General features: G+C 43.7%; 1 long non-coding RNA gene across 2 annotated transcripts; it reads left to right on the forward strand.

The window, feature by feature from the left end:
• Positions 1 to 655: 655 nt before the first annotated feature.
• On the forward strand, positions 656 to 10,935 carry LOC139076535 (uncharacterized). 2 transcript variants are annotated; one of them, XR_011528261.1, is made up of 3 exons: positions 665 to 1,468; positions 5,975 to 6,034; positions 6,737 to 10,935. It is a non-coding gene; the product is annotated as an uncharacterized lncRNA (long non-coding RNA). The 2 variants fall into 2 exon arrangements; XR_011528260.1 differs by having other exon boundaries at positions 656 to 1,468; positions 5,975 to 10,935.
• The last annotated feature ends 7,959 nt before the right edge of the window (positions 10,936 to 18,894 follow it).

An 18,894-nucleotide genomic window follows, 5' to 3' on the forward strand; every position in this document is an offset into this window, starting at 1 on the left:
GACAATGGCATACAGTGTTGACCACGGGCTGTGACCACCTGACAGAGGGTTTCTGTGCTGGAGACACTGGACGGGAGACACAGACCCCACCCAAGGTGACCACCTTGAGGAAAAGGATGCCAGACTTCAGAGAAAAACAACCGGACCGCCCAGAGTCACAGGTCTCATTTAGCGAAGTTTAAACCTATTTCAGTTCTCCTTTCTCTCAAGCATGACAGGAAACTTTTGATTTCAGAGCTTAAGTTGCACTTGCAGCAAGCTCTGACTCCCACATCCACATTCTTTCAAAATAGCTCCAAGTCCCACATGGGGAGAACTAAGTGCTCAGAAACGATAACGAGCAGGTCCAGGCTCTTCAGTTCCCTACATGCTCAGATGTCTCAGCCTCTGTACAATTTTACTACCTATTTGACACAAAAAATAATGTTTTTCTATGTATATCATTCCTATAAAAGTAAAACAGAGCAGTTTCCCAAACAATTACAATTTGTACTGCATGTACAAATTGGAGTATTAAAGCATCATATTTTTGTTCCTTCCAGCATCCATAAAATCTCAGAAGCATATCCTAACCACCAAAGTGTTCTCGTCCATCATAACAATTCATTCTGTTATTAACAGGCTGATGCTCTCTGTAAATGTGCAGTAAAATGCAGAAAGCCAGCCCCCGCCACAGCACAGTCTTCTGAGTCGCCTCAATCAGAGAATCAAGAACGACAAACTGTCCTTTCTTTATATATCTGCCATGGGGAAGTGGGCTCCAGGGGGATAATCAAAAACTCCGCTCATTTCCCATCGAGGACAAAGTTTCCCAATTAGAACTTGGTGTTTGTTTGAACACTAAAGGCAGCACTTGTGTGTGTGTGTGTGTGATTCGACGGTTGATAAGAGTCACAGAAGAATGCACCTCATGTCTGCAGAATATTTTATAAAGATAAGTCTGCCATTTTCATGAGCACGCCACCTGTTCATTTGAAAAGCCCCGTGATCATCCCAAAGTGGATACTTTCTTATTTGCCATGACAGCTTAAGACTAGACGAGTGATTTTGGCCTGAAATAACTCCTATCGAGAGAGGGCACAGAGGTCCCAGGTGAAGAATGAAAGTGTGTGTGAAGTCCAGCCCATTTCAAAGGCCTAGTACGATGGTTGATTTTACATGTCAACTTCACTAGGCTGTGGTACCCAGATATTTGGCCAAAGACATCTGGATGTCGCTGTGAAAGTATTTTTTACATGAGATTAATACATAAATCAACAGACTTTGAGTAAAGCAGATTATCTTCCATAATGGGAGTGGTCCTCATCCAGTCAGTTGAAAGCCTTAAAAATACACTGTACTCCCCCAAAAAAGAGAAAATTCTGCCAGCAGATGGCCTTCAGATTTGAACTGCAACACCAGCTCTTCGCTGGGTCTCCAGCCTGCCAGCCACCCTGCAGCTTTGGGGCTCGCCAGCCCCCATAATCAGGTGAGCCAATTCCTTAAAATAAACTTTCCTTTCTATCTCTCTCTACTTACATTTAAATATAAAAATCTATGACTTCTCACTATCGCCAGGGCCAAAAGAGTGTCTTTCACAAATGACAACTATGATTCTCAGCCTTGAGAGTGGACGAAATGTTGAAGGTTCCCACCAGGAGGGGGTTTGAGGTTGATGCAACTCTGGCTCGTATCCTGTAAGAATGTGACCGGTTCATTCTGTATGCCAGCTTATTTTAGGCGTTTCTCCATCACAGTATTCTCGTGTACTGTGTATTTTAGCACCTCAGCCACATCTGATGAAGGCAGCCCATCCACTGAGTCAAGGCAGGGCCCAGCTCATTGTGGTGACTTAAAAAGATTAGGAGGGCCAGGGAAACAAGTCTAGGTGCTCAGAGAAGCATGGTCCCGAGGGTGGTCCTGCAGACAGTGGGTTCCCACAGCTGCCACCACAGAAGTCTACGTGGGGTTTTCTAAAAGGAAGGCAAATCACAGACCTTAGGAAGCATCGTAATTGCTAACGTTGACTGAATGCTGCCTATGGGTGGGGCGCCATCCCAAGGGATGTACAGATCACGCCTCGTTGAACCTTCCCGACAGCCTCTGAGGCACATATTATTAGGATCACCATTTTCACATGAGTAAAGAGAGGCACAGAGCAGTGAAGTAACTTCGCCAGGTCACAAGCGATTAAATGATGAAAGTAGCAATCCAGAGACCCACTGTCAACCACCAGACCAAGAGGAGGTGATTTTGGAGACCCAAGTGGGTAACTGAAAACAGGATCACATTTCAGAGAGAGGGGTTCAGCGCCAGTGAACGCACAGGCAGAGTCTGTGCTAAAGGAAGATGGGACCCCAGTCCTAGGAGTGGGTACAGGGTACAGAGTAACAGGAGAAGGCTCTGTACCAGAGAGCCATCCATCAGAACTGGGGACCAGAGGAGGCTGGACCTCAGGCTAGATTTAGGTCCCTGGTCCCCTACTATTAGCTATGAGATTCAGAGCAACTTTTAAAACTCCCCTAAGCTTCATCTGAACATTAAGGATAATTATAGCCACTTCACATGGCTACTGTGAGGATTAAGTGTGAAAATAGGATGGTTCCAGGGAAAGTGGGTGCTCAGGATTGTGCCAGGAACAAAATATAATCCTGGAGATGATGAATGTGGCATGTAGTCATGGCCAGACACACGGCGGACGTCTCTTGGCTGGGACTCGGAACCACACGGAGAGTTCTTAGGGCATCTGGGGTCCAGTTGGCCTGGGACTCAGAGTGGAGCTGGGACCAGGGTGAGGAGACTGAGGTATCCAGGTCGGGCATGTTCAGGGTCAGCACCGGAGTCTGAGCACCTTCTGAAATCTTGCTCCCTCCACATCACTCCCCTTGCCCCAGTCCAGGTCCTGGATGGAGTGAGGCTATGTCTACTGGGGAGGGGAGCGGGATGCCTCTAGAGAGGAACACTCTGCAGAGAAAACAAACCAGGGAGATGGGACCCTGGCCTGGTCCAAGGATTCTAACATGTTCGCTATGATTTTACTGATAGATATATTCAAAACTATCCACTCACACCTCAAAGTTGAATTTTTCGCTTACTCATTTGGCTGGTTATCTGTCCTACCCTAATAAATCAGCCAACTATCCAGATTTATGCTACAATGTTAATAGGCTGACTTGACATATGAGTTGATCTATTGATATAAGGAAGCGTGGTATCTTAAAGAGAACAGCCTTTGAGATTTGGACTTGGTATTATATCTTGGCCCATTGAGTAACTTGCTGATACAAATAAATCCTACACACTATGTACTCACATGAAAATATCTTGAAATCCACTGATGACTACAAAATAGACTGTCGAATAGTTTGCACAGTACATATTTGCAGCTACCATCAATTAAATATCACTAGGAAATGTTGTGCTTAAGCACAAGCACTCCATATACGTTCTAAATTTTCCCCACTCAACTTCCACAGCACTAAGAGACACTCTAAAATGCAAAGAAGTTTTTACTACCAGGAAAATTTTACCAAGCTTTAGTTAAAAAAGGGTTGAAATGTCTGAGTTGGGTTGTATAATGGAACAACTAATAGATCCTAAAATGAGAATAGCATTGCCAATCCTAGCCATAATGGTTTCTATTGTAATCATCCTGGACATGCTCCATAACACGTAATGACTCAACAGCTCCATGCTGCCAGCACCTGAAGGAGACTTTCTCTCTGCCAGAAAGACTGCATATTAAGTATTATGTCTGGTCTAGCCAAGGGGATGACATGCCTCTCCTCATTTTTGAGCAAATCAATTTCTTCACGTCTCTGACTGTGTCACACACAGTCCAGAGGAACGCGGTCTGAAGCCCTTTCCAAAGCATTGTGGCACCTTGTCCACCGTGCCCTCAGCTTCCTGCCTCTGGTGTCTGCCTCCTTCCATCCGTTACCCAACCCCATCCTGGTGGGACAGAATAGAGACCCCATTCGTCCTCCAGCACCCACTCCTCTCAACTCACTGAAGATTCCCACCCACCTAGTCTCACTTAGATTCAGTGGGTTCATGGGATACGTAGTTTGGATGAAACTCAAATCAAAATAAAATATCTCAACTGTATTCACTCCACAAAGGGGCTTAATGCCTGTAGGCTCCAAGTACTCTTAAATGTCTTCTTATTGAGGCAAGGAGTTTGCTTTTAAGTCATGAATAGCTATTGTACCTGTTGAATTTTAAAGTTTTAACATACACGGACCAAATGATCATTATTAATTACGTAAAATCTCTGATTACACACCAACTACATCTAGCATAGCAAGATCAAATCATAAAACAGTTTACTTAAGATCTCCACAAAAGTTGAATTCACAAAACGAAAACTATTTGATAATTGCAGACTTATTGGAGTGCCCATTGTCTAGTTTCCCAAGGTTCAGGCAAGAGTTGGGGAAAAGAGATGAGAAGCGGTGCAGCGGGCATATGGCCCCATGATTAGATCAATGGTCGTTGTGTCTTTCAAAGAACTGTTCATTTTCTTTGCACTTCTTCTAAAATTTCCCTTGAATTTAATAGTGTTGAGGAATATACAGTGTATCAGCAAATTTAGAAATTAGCAAATAAGTCTAGAGAATAGATGACAAGGAAATTTTTGGAGAAAACATGCCCATGGGTATTTGGTCCATCTATTTTGACCTGTATTTGACCAAATAAGTATCTACTAAGTATTTAATAGGTATCTACTGGTACCGGCTACTCCAGGTGTTTTGCAGAACTCTACAAAGCAGGCGTTATGTCTGTTGAACAGACAAATTAACTAAGGTCCGGGTAAGTAAGTAGTTTGCTCAGTTACAGTCAGTAAGAGGCAGGGCAGGGCCTGCCACGTTTTGCTTTTAAAATACCTGAACGTGTGGATAAGTAAAAACCAGTCTGCAGTTTCACAGGACTGCATTCCACAGGATTATTATCTTTATGGATATCGCCATTACGGCTTGCCTATAGTCCTCAGAGAAGAGTAAATTAATGATCGCAACCTAAATATTTAAGTGATCAAAATATTTGATTTGGTCGTGAGTTTTGACCACCTACAAAAAATGGAGCAGGCCAAAGTTTAATACTGTTTCAGCTACTATTCTGGTGTTTTCGTTTCTTCTAGCAGCAAGATGGGAACGAATAATAGATAGAGAGTGGGCCTCACATCATCCACAGAATGAGTTATTCAACTTTCAGTTTGACAAAATTACTATCCTAGCGCTCTACTACCACAGAAGCAGTGTCCTTAGGAAGTTCTTGAGGCATTCTCTAGTCTCTTCGTTATGAGTTGACTATTATCTCCATATTCAAAGTTCGGAGAGGTCATGCACAGTGTGGTTCTCAATACCTTCTCATTTTATTCAGCAAGCGATGTTAGAATCCAGTGGCACAGGAATGTGGGTCCTTCCAAATAAGATGAATATAGCCTTATCACTAGGAATTCTTTCAGTGACATATTCTAAATGTGTAGTAAAATTCAACAGTTCAAAACATGACGTCACCTTTTATCACGTTAATTTAAATTATCCTATTATATTAATGATTAATTAAGAAAGCATCCTAATTAGATGTGGTGGAGGAATTGAGAATTGAATTATTCTAGCTAATCTTTAAACACCTTTTCAGACACACAAAAAATAGTTTAATTTCTTTTTAGTTTTATTTCTCGTGAGCAAGTATGGTAAATTACAATACCCTCATTTTCCACCTCATAACTAACAAGGAATGCCACTTCATAGAATAAAAAGGAATAATGAAGGCAGAGTGAGAAGTCCCAGAACATTCTACTCAACAGCTAATATGCCAGCTACTATTAAGGAAAGAGTAAACGCATAATGGGAGCGCAGGACTCAAGAGTCCTTTTTCCTTTCAGAAGGAGTGGGTGGAAAGTTCCAATGAAGAAATTACCAGGGTTACATTATACTGTAACATTTTGTTCTTCTAAGCAGTCTGTTTTAAAAGCATATTCTTATTCTAGGGCTCATTGCTCCTGGAATTTCAGACTGATTTGCGGCTTCTCTTTATGCCCAAAATACAGGTAATATTTTGAATTTTTAAAATGCATTCCATTCCTACATTCTGAGAGGAGGCATTGTATTGGCATCTTTCACACGCTCAGTTAAAGATCCATAATAAAAAATCCCATTATCAATCGGGTTTGTCTGTATTCAACTTTATAAACAACTGATAGAAATCTTTGTTAGTAAAAATCTGGTGCTGAGTTTAGTCACTTATAATCTCTGATAAAAGAAGAAGTAGGTAGTCCCAGCCCTCAAATAAGGAAACAAAGCTCTAGAAATCCCAAGAAGGGGTGTACGCCATCTAATATAACACGTCCATCAACAGCGTCTAATTGGGAGTTTCTCCGCGGCCTCATGAGAGTTCGTATTTCAGCCTCTTCTTAAGTGCCATAGATCAAAACGCCACTTGCCACTTATTTCCATTGTTAAGTTATTGTGTTTTTTCTCCACTTGATTATTTATATGTCAACCCAGTCCCCAAGTGGCCTCTGAGGACTTCTGGAATTGGAATGTTGCTCAGAGTGATGGGGCTTGAGAGGAAGTGGAGCTAACGCTACTTCTTACTGTAGACGCCTTCGCCATCACTCACTTTCCACTACTACCACCGGCTCAAGTTCTACCACAAGGCTGAAATCTGTCCTAAAGGTCAAGAGAACATGCTTTTGGTTTCAATTAGAGGTCTTTACTCTTTTAACATTTTGATAACTTCGTTTGGACAGGTCATTATCCATGGACTTATCACCTTAACAGAGAAAGGAAAGAATGAATATATTTAGAAATGCAGAATAAGTAAAATTCAGAGGGATCTTAAACACGGTAGCACTTTTCCAGTCCGTGCAAAGACAAAGCTGTGAAAACCAGCTTTTGAATTACCGGATGGAGAGCTGATAGGCTCTTCCTCGATTTTAAAATGTTGAAGCTACATCATCATAAGAACTTGGGACATTTTGAAGATTAATTTGGCAGTCCTGGTGGAGCCTGCCTGGTGATCGTCACTCGTCCTCACCAGGTAGCTGACAATGGGAAGCCATCTGAGAAGCGAATTCGATGATGCTCACAGAGAATTTAGTTCTGTTCATCTCCATGTGCTGAGAGGGGCTTCCACCCACTTCAGTTGTTGGAATTAAAGGCACAGTAAGTATGAGCTGCCCACAGAAGGACCAGCACTGGCCTGGCAGAGGACATGCCAATCAGAAGAGGGCTAGGTTCACTAAAGGACTTGGAAAAGTTGTCCTGATACGGTTTCCGGTATGTCCAGAGCTATGTAATCTCTTGCCTTTGAAAACCACTTGTTTATTTCCATTTTTTTTCCTAACCCTTTTACTCTTGTCCCTTAAGAATGTTGAAACTGCCCTGATTTATTGCATTCATCCATCAACACACTCATTCAGCCACCGCTCTGTAGCCCACAGATGCCAAGTCACGAGGATGGGGCTCCAGTGATACTCCTAAGGTGGAGAACACTTGTTTACAAGGCATCGTTAAAAAATATCGCTGCATTCAGATGCCAAGTCCTCACGGAAGCATTTTCAGGAGCCTTAGAGTAGGTTGTCTATTAGTGAAAAGAGGTGTGCTTCACTCCCACAACAAATTGAGGGCATGTGCTTTAAAATCGCTCAAGAACATTTCCAACAAGAGCAACAACCAAATTGATGAACGAGGCAGCAAGTGGACCATAAGAAGGCATTGAGAAACCAATTCATTGGGAATCCACAAAGGACAATCCGAAAAGGAGAGTCTGGTCCAATCTTTTAAGTAAAAGGAAACAGGTACTTCCTTCCTCTCTACTCACAGTGGACATTATTTTACACACTTGCTGCTGATCTGCTTTCCAAAGGGTCCCAGGTTTACATTATTGCGCTGTTCCTCTTTACCAGGACCCTTGCTGAAATCAATGGAAATGGAATTGATCTCAAATGGTTTATTCTCTTCAAAAGCTTGCATTCATCTGAAATGCTTTGAACCAGAAAACTATTGTAAGGACAGACTGACCCAATTTTATTCCTCATGTTCAGAAATGAGCCATTTGAAGAAACAGGGTTTTTTCTGGGTAGTAAAATATCAATACACTGAGGGAGGTAATGAAACAAAATGTGGCTAAAAATCTTTCACCATTAAGGCTATAATTTGGGGGGGTCATCTTTGCGAGGTATCTTGTAATGTTTATTTGATTTAAAAATGAAACATAGATATTTTCACGAAACTTGATAACGGGAATAAAACTGATTAAATATGTTACAATGCCAGCTTAAAAAAACTATATAGGACATAAGTCATGTGGAGGGAGACTACTTCCTGTGACAAAGGTGGTTTTAGTGAGTCTTCTTTGAACAGTGAAGACTGTTCAAAGTTTCCTGACTGGAAACTCAGGACCGTGATGAGGCCATGACATTCCCCTAACATTGACAATAAAAGGTAGTGAATACCCAGAAAGCCGTGAAGAAGAATCAAAATGTATCAAAGTGTCATGGGAGCATTGCGTTTTAATGTATGCAACAAGGTCAGTCAGATGGTGAAGGAGATGACTCCTCAAGGACTAACAGCCAATGGGGTAAAACACTGTTATCTCTGGAAACGGGCTGGGATTGACATTCTCCACAAAACCGCAAGCTAAACATCATCCCTTGCTCTCTTAGCAAGTGGTTCCACCAAGAGACAACATTTTTCTCAGGCATATCCGAGAAACACATTCAGAAATTCTGACGGCCACTGTGGATGAAATAACCTCCCACTCTACCAGCAACACTCACTCTGTAGCTGGTCTGCCCTGAGCCTCTGATTTATGGTGGGCCATGAGAAGCAAGGAAAAGCAGGGAAAAGAGAACGATTAACCCACAATATGAGTCACCAAATGATGATGGTGCAAGAAACTTTAAAAATCCTTCCTGTGGTTGAAGTGATGGGGCAAGTCAAGAACACGCCATCCAAGTGTGTTCTTGCCCTCTTCTTCCTGAGTTCTTACTCACAACCTGACTCCTTTGGCACAGCCCTCTTCATTCTTAACGCAGATAATCAATTCCGATATCTGGAGCCCATGAGAGCCCCTCCCTCTATTTCATATTTTTGGTGCAAAATGAACACATCTCAGTAGAATCCGTGACAAATATGACCCCATAATAATGGCTCAGGGGACACATTTTTAAGGGATTAAACACAGCTTTATTTACAACATAAAGCATTCCATTTGTGTAAAGCGGAGAATTTTAAAGGGGAAGACACCCAATCTCATAACAACTTTCCTCCCCCTGGTCAGAACTTGTTGTCCTTTTTCCCCAGGTGTCTTCTTGAGGTTTTTTTCTCTCCCATAAATAACTTTCTGTAGGGTTTGGCACTGAGTAAGGGTACTTGTTCTCTCCTTTTAAAAAGGATTAAAATAAAACCTAATCCTCATTTTCATCACTGTATTCAAGTAATAGGATTGTTTCTTTTCTACTTTGATGTTTAGGAGAGCTGAGCTGAAGATGACAATCACATACGCATGAATAGTGCCTGAAGGAGTGTTGCATTTCTCGACTCCTGGTGGAGCAGTAACCAGTGCTGTGTGGTGCCCTCAAAGGGCACCATCATTTGGCCCATTCAAGGCCTGCACTTAGGAATGTCACTACTCTGGAGATTATGTGAATAACAAGTTGAATCTGTGTTGTGTTCCATCAGGACTACACTCCAACGGAGAATCTGCAAATTTTGGAAAGAGTACGCTATTTTCATTCACTCAGTGCCATAATCTCACAGAGGATTAAAGAGGATAAAAATAAACCTAGGTGGCCCCACCTAGGATCTCTTTTATGTTCACAACAAACTTATGAGTTAAATCTAGAAGGCTTGAGAAAAGTTAAAGGGCAGCTCCTATTCCCACCCAAAGATCATCCACTGTCTGCAGGATAAGCCTTGAAAACTCAAAGTTAACAGTCCTGAGTGTTGAAAGATCTCACTGGTTGGGATGAGCCCACATCTATGAAACAGTGGCTGGGGAGGGAGCAGCTGTAATGCATGATCATGCAGCTGACTGAGATGGGGGCCTGCTGCATGATCTTGGCAAATTTGATCCAACAAAATGAAATAATATTTTTTGGATTCCCAGATGAATGAATGACTGAGGGTTTGAATTAATTTAGTAAGATAATACATGTAAAAGTGCTGTGTGAGCTATTTTAATAACTAGCTTGTAAATTACACTTATTGTTATGATAGCTGTTTTGTAGAATATTTCAATGCACTTTTATTCTGGAAACTACCGAGGTTGCACTGGACTGGGATCTTCCCTAAGCCGGCCTGTGATGAGAACATCGACCATCTTCTACTCCAGCATCTATTCTTTTCTCCACGCCAATATTCTGGGGCCCCCTTTTATTATGTCCTCTGAATCTCATCTTCTTTTGTTGCCAAAAGAGCCATAAAAATGATCTCAGAATCGGCATGTCAGTCTCTTTCTCCCCTCAGACCCTCCGCCTTTGCTCTTCTCTCTGCCTGGAGTGCCCCCCACCCGATCTTTCCATGCCTGGCCACATCTTGTAAACTTCTCAGCCTAAACGCCACTTTCTTACTGAGACGGTCTCTGCCCAATCCTGCCTACAGTCGCCACCGCCACCGCACAGTCCTGCTCTCCTGTCGCCTGCCCCAATGCCTTCCTCCTCTTCCTCACACTCATTGGAACTTAAAATCATCTTATTGTGCTTCTGCTTCTCTCTGCTATATGTTAGCTCCACAAAGGGTGAGGTGGAGGGGCTTTATCTGGTTTGCAGCCCCAAATCCTAGAACGGTACTTGGCACACAGGAAGTGCCCAATGAGTATTTATTGGACGAATAAATATATCTTGAACTCCAAAGCTGGTGTTCTGTCCCCCACCTCCCCTACAATAAGATGTTTCTGCCTCTATTGCATGCCTCTCTCCGCTAATAAAAGGCTATCTGGATACAAGGCTTGTCTCATTTTGAGCCTCCACCAATCCTCTTGTCTTCCCATATATCATATGGTCACTTTCTCATTTCTTTCCCAGGAGTATGATGGAAAAGAAATAGGGAGATATATGCTGTAACTGAAAAATGAAATGAATATGAAAAATAGCCCAATAGGGTTTACAGGCATTTTACTAGAAAAGCTTCACCCTTTTACTTTGCTTCCTAACCTACAAAACAGATGAATGTTTCACATCGAAAAAGTAAGGCAAAGAACTTGGGTTCCCTGGTGTAAGTTTTCAACCTGCTGTTCAGTGTCCTAGGGTAAGCTGCCCCAGGCGCTCAGCCCGGAGAGCGGGGACCTCTTGTTTTGGTCATGGGGCTCTTTGCTCCCTGGGAGGGCTGCCTCTGACAGTGAGTGAGCACAGACTCCGCAGCACCTGTTAGACCCCATGTGAGGGGGTCCCTTTCAAAGTGACGTCAGTAACACTTTAAATGATTTGACCAGAAGGGCTTCAGCTGGTCGTGGATGCCCTTATTAGGATGTGTGTCCTATAAATATAGATGTGCACAGAGCATAAATATAAACCCTCTCATAACACACCCTCTGCTGTATTCTCTGCATGGGGATAAATGGCTCCCTCATTTTAGTAAAAGAGATTTTCCCCCAGGAAATGCAATTTTTTTGCAGTTTCAATTGAATTGCAAAGGAAAAGACTTCAAATGAAAAGTTTTTTTAAAAACCCACATTATTTCATAGGGAACAATGAGGTTTAAGACCAGCGCACAGTAGCATTCTATGTTTTTTTTACCCTGTTTTTCTGTTTGTTCTGTAGCGGTCTTTTTATTTTAACCAAGTCTTTTAAAAATCAACAATATTAAGCCTTCAATGAAATACAAAAGTAAAATTCAATGAAAAATAGACAGAGCACATTCATTTTCGTCTGTTTACCTGTCCTAAAAGCAAATGTGGATGGTTGAGGACATCTGGCAGGCGGCCCTGCTATTGCTTACCACAAATAAGTCCTGAACTCCTTGAATATTAACTATCCAAATCCAGAAACCAGCTTTCTGTTGCTTTGGCCCAGTTCCATGAGCGACTCATTTCCTCGGGATTCCATCAAGAAAAGTTCAACTCACCCCTTTATCTTTCTCATCGCTTTTTATTTTTAGATTACAAAAGTAGTATCTGTTCAATGTAGAAACCTTGGAAAACTCATAGAAACACAAAGATATTTATATAATCATTTAGTACTCATAATTTCATTCCACACCATTATAAATGCCACTGACATCTTGGTAGGTCTTTCTGGTTATTTTCCTGTGTTCACATGCGCATAACAATTTCCCCTGCCTAAATGGTGTCTTTCCGCACAAGCTGTGTGAGATCTAGTTTCACTTAGCAATGCCTCCTGAAGTTTTGCAAAGTTTGAGCTATCCTTCTCCGGCCTGATGTTTATTGATTGAGTGGTATTCCACTGTATGGATGATTACCATTTCTTTGAGCCAAACTCTTCATTTTGGAGTCTTTTGGTTGTTTCTCATTTCAACTATCTATCAATCATCTATCTATCTATCTACATACACGTATGTATGTATGATATATGTTTTATACATTATATATAATGTAACTGTAAAATTTATGTGCAGTCTTTAGTCATTATTGTCACAGATCCTATTACCTGCCTACCTGACATCTCTTTTCTCCCTTCTTGCTGATATGACCCCAATTTTGTTCACTGTGGAACTGTCCCTGGCTAATCATTTCACCTCCCATATGACAAAGTCTGGTCCATACTGTGTGAGCTGAAGATGCTGAGTGGTACTTCTGGGACGGCCCTCTGAAGAGGAGTGGATGTGGCTCCCATCATTTCCGTGGTCTCCTGCATTTGCTTTGTCCACTCCTATTTCCCTGCCTGAGAAACAGAAGCAATGAGTGGAGATAGGAAGCCATCTGGGAACTGTGACCTAAAAACCACTCACTGAGGAGGGCATGGTGGAAAGCGGGCAAGAGACTGAATGGCAATGGCATCCCCGAGCCGCCAGCCTAGCCCTGGGCTCCTTACCTCCAAATTTCACATTATATGACAAAATTAACCTCTGTTTGAGGGAAGCTCTTGCTTTTTTTTATTTTCTGTTATTAAAAACAGAACATGGTACTATTTCAAAGAGTTGCTAAATATGAAATCTTCAAAGTGGAATTGCAAGGTCTCAGATGTACAAATTTTATAGACTTTGTGTTCTTCCTATCAACTTGTTTCCGGGCCAAGTGTACACTGCGGGTGCTCACATGTTGCTCACGATTGTTCTTCAGGGAAGCGGAGAAGTTTCCCTTAACACTTAGAGACACGGAGCAAAATCATCACATTTTTTACTGTCTCATTCCTGAGGTTCCAAATGTTTCTGCTTCGCTCACATTCCTGTCTTGAAATGTTGGCGTCATCTAGCACATGACTGGGACCTTGTTTCCTTCAGAAAAATTGAAATAACTGTGTGGCTTTCCCCCTTACGTTCTCCATGTTCAGGGCAGCTTAATTAGCCAAAGTCGGCCAAAGTGCTTCTGGATGCTGGAAAATCAGAAGTTGAGGAGTCATTCCCGCAGCCTCTAGTGTGCTCCTGCCCGAGCAGTCTTGCCGTGAATTTAAGGGAAAGCGTGAAGGATCGTTTCTGTTATGCAGATGGAGACAAGAAGAGTGTCGCATAACTCATCTCAACTAGAGAGTCAAATTACACGATTTCTCTTGCTTTTTTCAACAGTAAGGTGATTCGGGCAAGCACCCCAAACAAAAGAAATCCAAGTGCTCAGGTATTCCATTAATTATGGACGGGGCCCAGCGAGACTGGGAACGCCAGGGGACTGCTGTTACTTTGAGCGCCGTGTGTGGTGGTTCCTGGGCTGGTGCCACTCCATTATTTATACGGCAGTCGTCACACTAGCCCCTAAGCACTGTCCCAGCGTCAGCCATCACTCTCGTGCACAACAGAAGTAGCTGAAAGCTCCAGGACTTCTCATCATCATCAGTTTGGACTGAACACCCGCTCGTCAGCCACGTACTGAGTGGCCACAGTCTGAGCAGGCAGCTTCTGACCCGGATGCAACCACCTGTGGTTCTGGGATCTGCCTCCCTCTCCCCCTTCTCAGCCAGCCTTTTGCCGTCTCACATATGATTTATAGCAGCAATCCTCCGGCCCCAGCCTGAGCGGCGACCACTCTCCTCGGTATTGTCTTTAGTTTTGTTTCTATAGCACTGTACCCTGCTCATTGCAGGCGGCCCCTGGAAACAGATGAATAAGCGAAAACACGAGTAGACAGGGTCCTGCTGCAGGGGTGTCAGGCCGTCTGGTTCGCTTCATTTCTTCACTGTTCCACCAGCTAATCCTCCCCCTCTCTTCCTCCCAAGTTCAGTTAAGGATCTAGTTCCAAGAAGCCTTTGGAAGTGAAGCCAGCCCAATGTCCGTCTTTTCAGAAGAACTTACTCGATTTCCTGAAACTGCATTGCTGCAGAATAATTACACGTCAGTCCCTTAGGGAACTCCTCTTCTTCTGTCAGAGACAAACCCATCTCCTCGTTCTCTCGGGCTCGATGTCTCCAAACCACCATCCTTCACCCTGGTCCTCGACACCTATTTCTGGAGTCATAGAAGTGTAGACCTCTAGATTTGGAAGGTCCATAGGGACTGCTGTGTCTGCAGCTCAGTCCCCTAAGGTTGGGGATTAGAAATCAAAGCCTCGAGAGGCTGGAGGGCCTTGTTCTCAGTGTCACTGCAGGAGGGGGAGAGTTGTCCCTGACAAGAAGCTCGACGACTCCATGTCTAGTGCTCTCCTCACTGCAGCCCCTTGCTTCCTGATTGACACTATGCTGACACCGTCACTGTGCCCTGTCCCCAAAATGTCCTTGATCCCAACGTGTCCTATCAGTTGATAGCAATTCTTTAAAAATATGACTTTGAGAGGCTGGCCTGGTGGCACAGCAGTTAAGTTTGCACTCTCCACTTCAGTGGCCCGGAGTTCACGGGTTCAGATCCTGGGCACAGACCCACACATTGCTCATCAAGCCATGTTGTGGCAGCATCCCATATATAAAATAGAGGAAGATTGTCACAGATGTTAGCCCAGGGACAACCTTCTTCAAGCGAAAAGAGTAAGATTGGCAACAGATGTTAGTTCAGGGCCAATCTTCCTCACCAAAAAAAAAAAAAAAATATATATATATATATATATATATATATATATATATATATGATTTGATTATGTCACCTTCAATAGCTATTGAAATAGGGTAGAATTTAAGCCTAATCTTGGCATTTTAGGTCCTATACTATGAGTTTGCAATATGTATCCTAATCTTTTTTCCAATCAAATTAGTCCACTGCCTTCTCAATCTCTCCCCGAATGAGATACCACGTCATTCTCCTCCTTTTCACTGGTCCAGAATGCTTTGTGCACAGTGGACAGTCAGCCGTTTCCCGAGCACGTCATTTGGAGATTTTCCTTGCATCACATGTTCATTTCCGACTTCAGAGAATCTAATGACTATGGTACCTATTCTGGTGCTCAAGCAGCTCAGACCATTAACCCTGTGAAGGATGATGATGGTAAGAAGTAACAACTATCTGTAGGAAACAAGTATGGAGTGGGATAATGTCTCTAATGTTGAGTGGGTTCAGACTCTTAGCGCCCCCATGAACAGCAGAGAGGAGCCTCGCCTAGACTTTCTGTGCCATCCTCTCGCTCTCACCCTCCCACCTCCCACCCTCCAGGGCTCTATCAGACGATGCTCCCCCGTTATTCACAGGGTTTGTGTGGCCAGTGTTTTTTGGAAGTGGCCGGCTGGGTGGCCGGGTCCTTCATGGTCTGTCTTAGTCTGGAAGCTCTGCTGAAACCTGTCCACCATGGCTGACCCTGCTGGAATTTGAAATACCAGTGGCATCGCTTTCAGCATCACAGCACATGCAGCTGCCACAGGATGACAACCAACAGATGAGTGGTGTGGTTCCCTGACCTGGAAACAGACCTGGGCCTCAGCAGTGAGAGGGCTGGATCTTAACCACTAGACACCAGGGCTGGCTAAAGCTCACAGCACACAGCGGAAACATACCTAACGCTCAATGTCTGACAACTCATATTATTTTCTGCTTTCCCAAGACAGTTTTCTTTTCTGACAGCCACTTCCATCTCCCACTAGAACCCAGTCAGAGATGAAAAAATTGTTCTCTCCTGACGACTTTATTCATTGAAGATGTTAAAGGACAATTTTCTTTTTTAAAAAGTCTTAGGATGAGAAAAAATTGTCCCTTCCCTCTAATTCTTTCTGTTTGTCCTGCTCTAGGAGGAATGGTCCTCCCTTCCCCCTCCCCAGCCCTCCCATTCAGGGAACCATGATTCACTCAACACACAATTCATTGAGAATTTAGATGTTTCCAGACTTGTGCCAGCCACCAGGGAAATAAACATGAATGAACAAATGACTTCTGCCCTCAAGGATTTCAGAGTAAATAGAAGCAGAGATGTACACACATTATTGCAATATGGTGTAATAAATGCCATGAGAAGAATTAGGCCAAGTTCCAGCACAGCCACAAAGGAGGAAGAAATAAACCCTCTCTGAGGAAGTAAGGAAACGTCTCTTGGAGGAGATGATGCTCAGCTGGGTTTTGAAGGGTGAGCAGTCATTCACTCCTTGGACACAAAGGGGAAAGATGCAAAGGAAGGGCTCTTATAAAGACACAAAGTTCTGGTGAGGGAGCTACAAGTGGGCACTGTGGGAAGAGCGTCCGATGCAGATCAGGGTGGTGGGGCCTTGAGTTGTTCAGAGTCAGGGCCCAAAGAGCAGGCGAAGGAGTCTGCACTGGATCCCGTGGACAAGGAGACATTGAAGGTTAGGGGGAAGTAAGGGGGTGATATTCGCGGTTTTTAAAAACTCCCCCAGCCACAGGATGAAAGCTGATTCAAGGAAGCAGGACTGCGAGGTGGAAGGCCATTGTGTGCTCAGAGCAAGAAGAAACAAGCCGCAGAGGAAACACACAGAGAATCATTTATAATTGGAGCCAAGTGGTGTTTGAAGGCTGTATCCTAATTTGACATATTCTTCTGGGTTGATGGAATACACGGATGTAGTGTAAACATTTGTGGCAAGGAAAGTGAGGGAGAGACTAATCTGCATTTGTTTTTCTCTGTTACAGGTATAATTTCAAGGTGTCTGTCCCTCCCCTTTGTGTTCTGACTATGGCCCACTTGATCTAAGGTGTATCAGTGATAACTTTGTGTTGTGAAGCACCCAAACGACCCTCACCTTTTACTCAGGTGTGAGTTTCAGAGGTATGCACTGCTTGAAGAAAGCTGGGATCAGAGTGGTGTTGGCCTCAATAATTGGGGATGGAGGGCGGGACGAGTGGTAGAAGGTTCCAGAATGTTTAAGGTCTACATTCTGCTCTCAGCCAGCAACCGGAGAAGGGCAGACCCTCTGATGAGACATCACGTGTACATGTGCATCTAAGCACTTGGAGGGACTGAAGGAGTCTGAAGAATGCTGGCCTCAGGAACCCCGGGGAGAGTCCCCAGGCCCATGTTTGGTGCTAAGGAAACAGAATCTCCTGCTTCTACCACGTCACGTGGGCTCAGCAAGGAACAGCTCAAGGAATACCATGAGTGTCTCAGACAAAGACCCTTCCCTGTTACTGGGCACCATCCCCTTGAACTGTACAACCCAGCGAGACGGAGGGAGGCCCCGCAGCCTCACCAACTCGGGTAATTTTGGGAACCAAATTCATAGCTTTTCTCTTCTATTTATTTTTGATTTCCTAACCTACCAGCAGCCCTCCAACTGTTGGATTGGGTGGAGGGAGAGATTCTGTGAACAGAAGGACATTTAGGTACATCCACAAACAACTTTTTAATCAGCATTTATTTCTTCTTTCTGGAGCCTCAGCCCCTTGTACCATTCTGGGCAATGATGCTTTCACTTTGCTCTACATTTTGGAAACTGCTGAGGACCCGGCCTCTATACATTCTCTAGAGAATTCACCACAGGCCTTCTTATCCCTGGCTTCTTCCACTGTCCCTTTTGGGGAAGTCAGCTCTGAGGACTAGAAATGTAAGGCAACGTTGTACATCAACTAAGCATGGACTGTGAAGCACCCATGTTTGAAAATTGGCTATGCCATTTACTAGGGCGTGACCTTGGCTAGGTTACTTAACCTCTTTTGCCTTAATTTCTTCACATACAAAATGGATAAAATACTAGATCTTCCTTCCTAGGCTTGTTGCCAGGAAAAAGACCATCATGTATGATAAGCTCTTACCCTAACACCTGGCCCGTGGCTGTAGGAAATGTCAGTAAGTGTGGGTTGTCAGTAATCAGAGTGCTCCACCCCATGTCGGTTGGGACACGTGCCCTCTGGGGTCCCTAATGCATTGGTCCCCATCAAGGATGAATTCCACTTCCGGTCAGAGAATGACCTTGGTGCCCTACCCAGGAGACCAGGTGAGAAAGGAGACATGCTCTCAGCTCCTGGATCCCACTCTGCACAAAGACAGCATCCACAGCTCAGACTCCAAGACTCTGAGGACTAGAGTGGCTCTAGGAAGCCCAGAAGGTATGCTGAGATCCAGAATCTACCAGAAACAGCTCGGAGCTCTCCAGGCGCCCGTTGCTGATGGGGGGACCAGCCTCCCGGCCTCACCAGATTCCTTTCTCACTGTGTCTTGCAGAAGAGCCACGTGTTTTGTTTGTAGTTTGTTTCCCTTTCTGTGGGCCAGGAGCTTGGCCACAGATTTTCTGAGACACTAAATGAATGCTCTTTCTGTCAATCTGAAATTGTTTGGGGGGTGGATTATTTCCCCCCCCGCCGCCCTTTACTTCTTTTCTTCTTTATTAAAGCTGACAAATGGGGAAGAAAGTGCAAAAGAAAAGAACAAACCCAGTATCACAGGATGCTGGGAAAATAGCTGCTATTTATAGCCGAGTACATTTTCAGACAT

The sequence above is a fragment of the Equus przewalskii genome, chromosome 16 (genome assembly GCF_037783145.1).
Source record: "Equus przewalskii isolate Varuska chromosome 16, EquPr2, whole genome shotgun sequence".
Classification (NCBI taxonomy): Eukaryota; Metazoa; Chordata; class Mammalia; order Perissodactyla; family Equidae; genus Equus; species Equus przewalskii.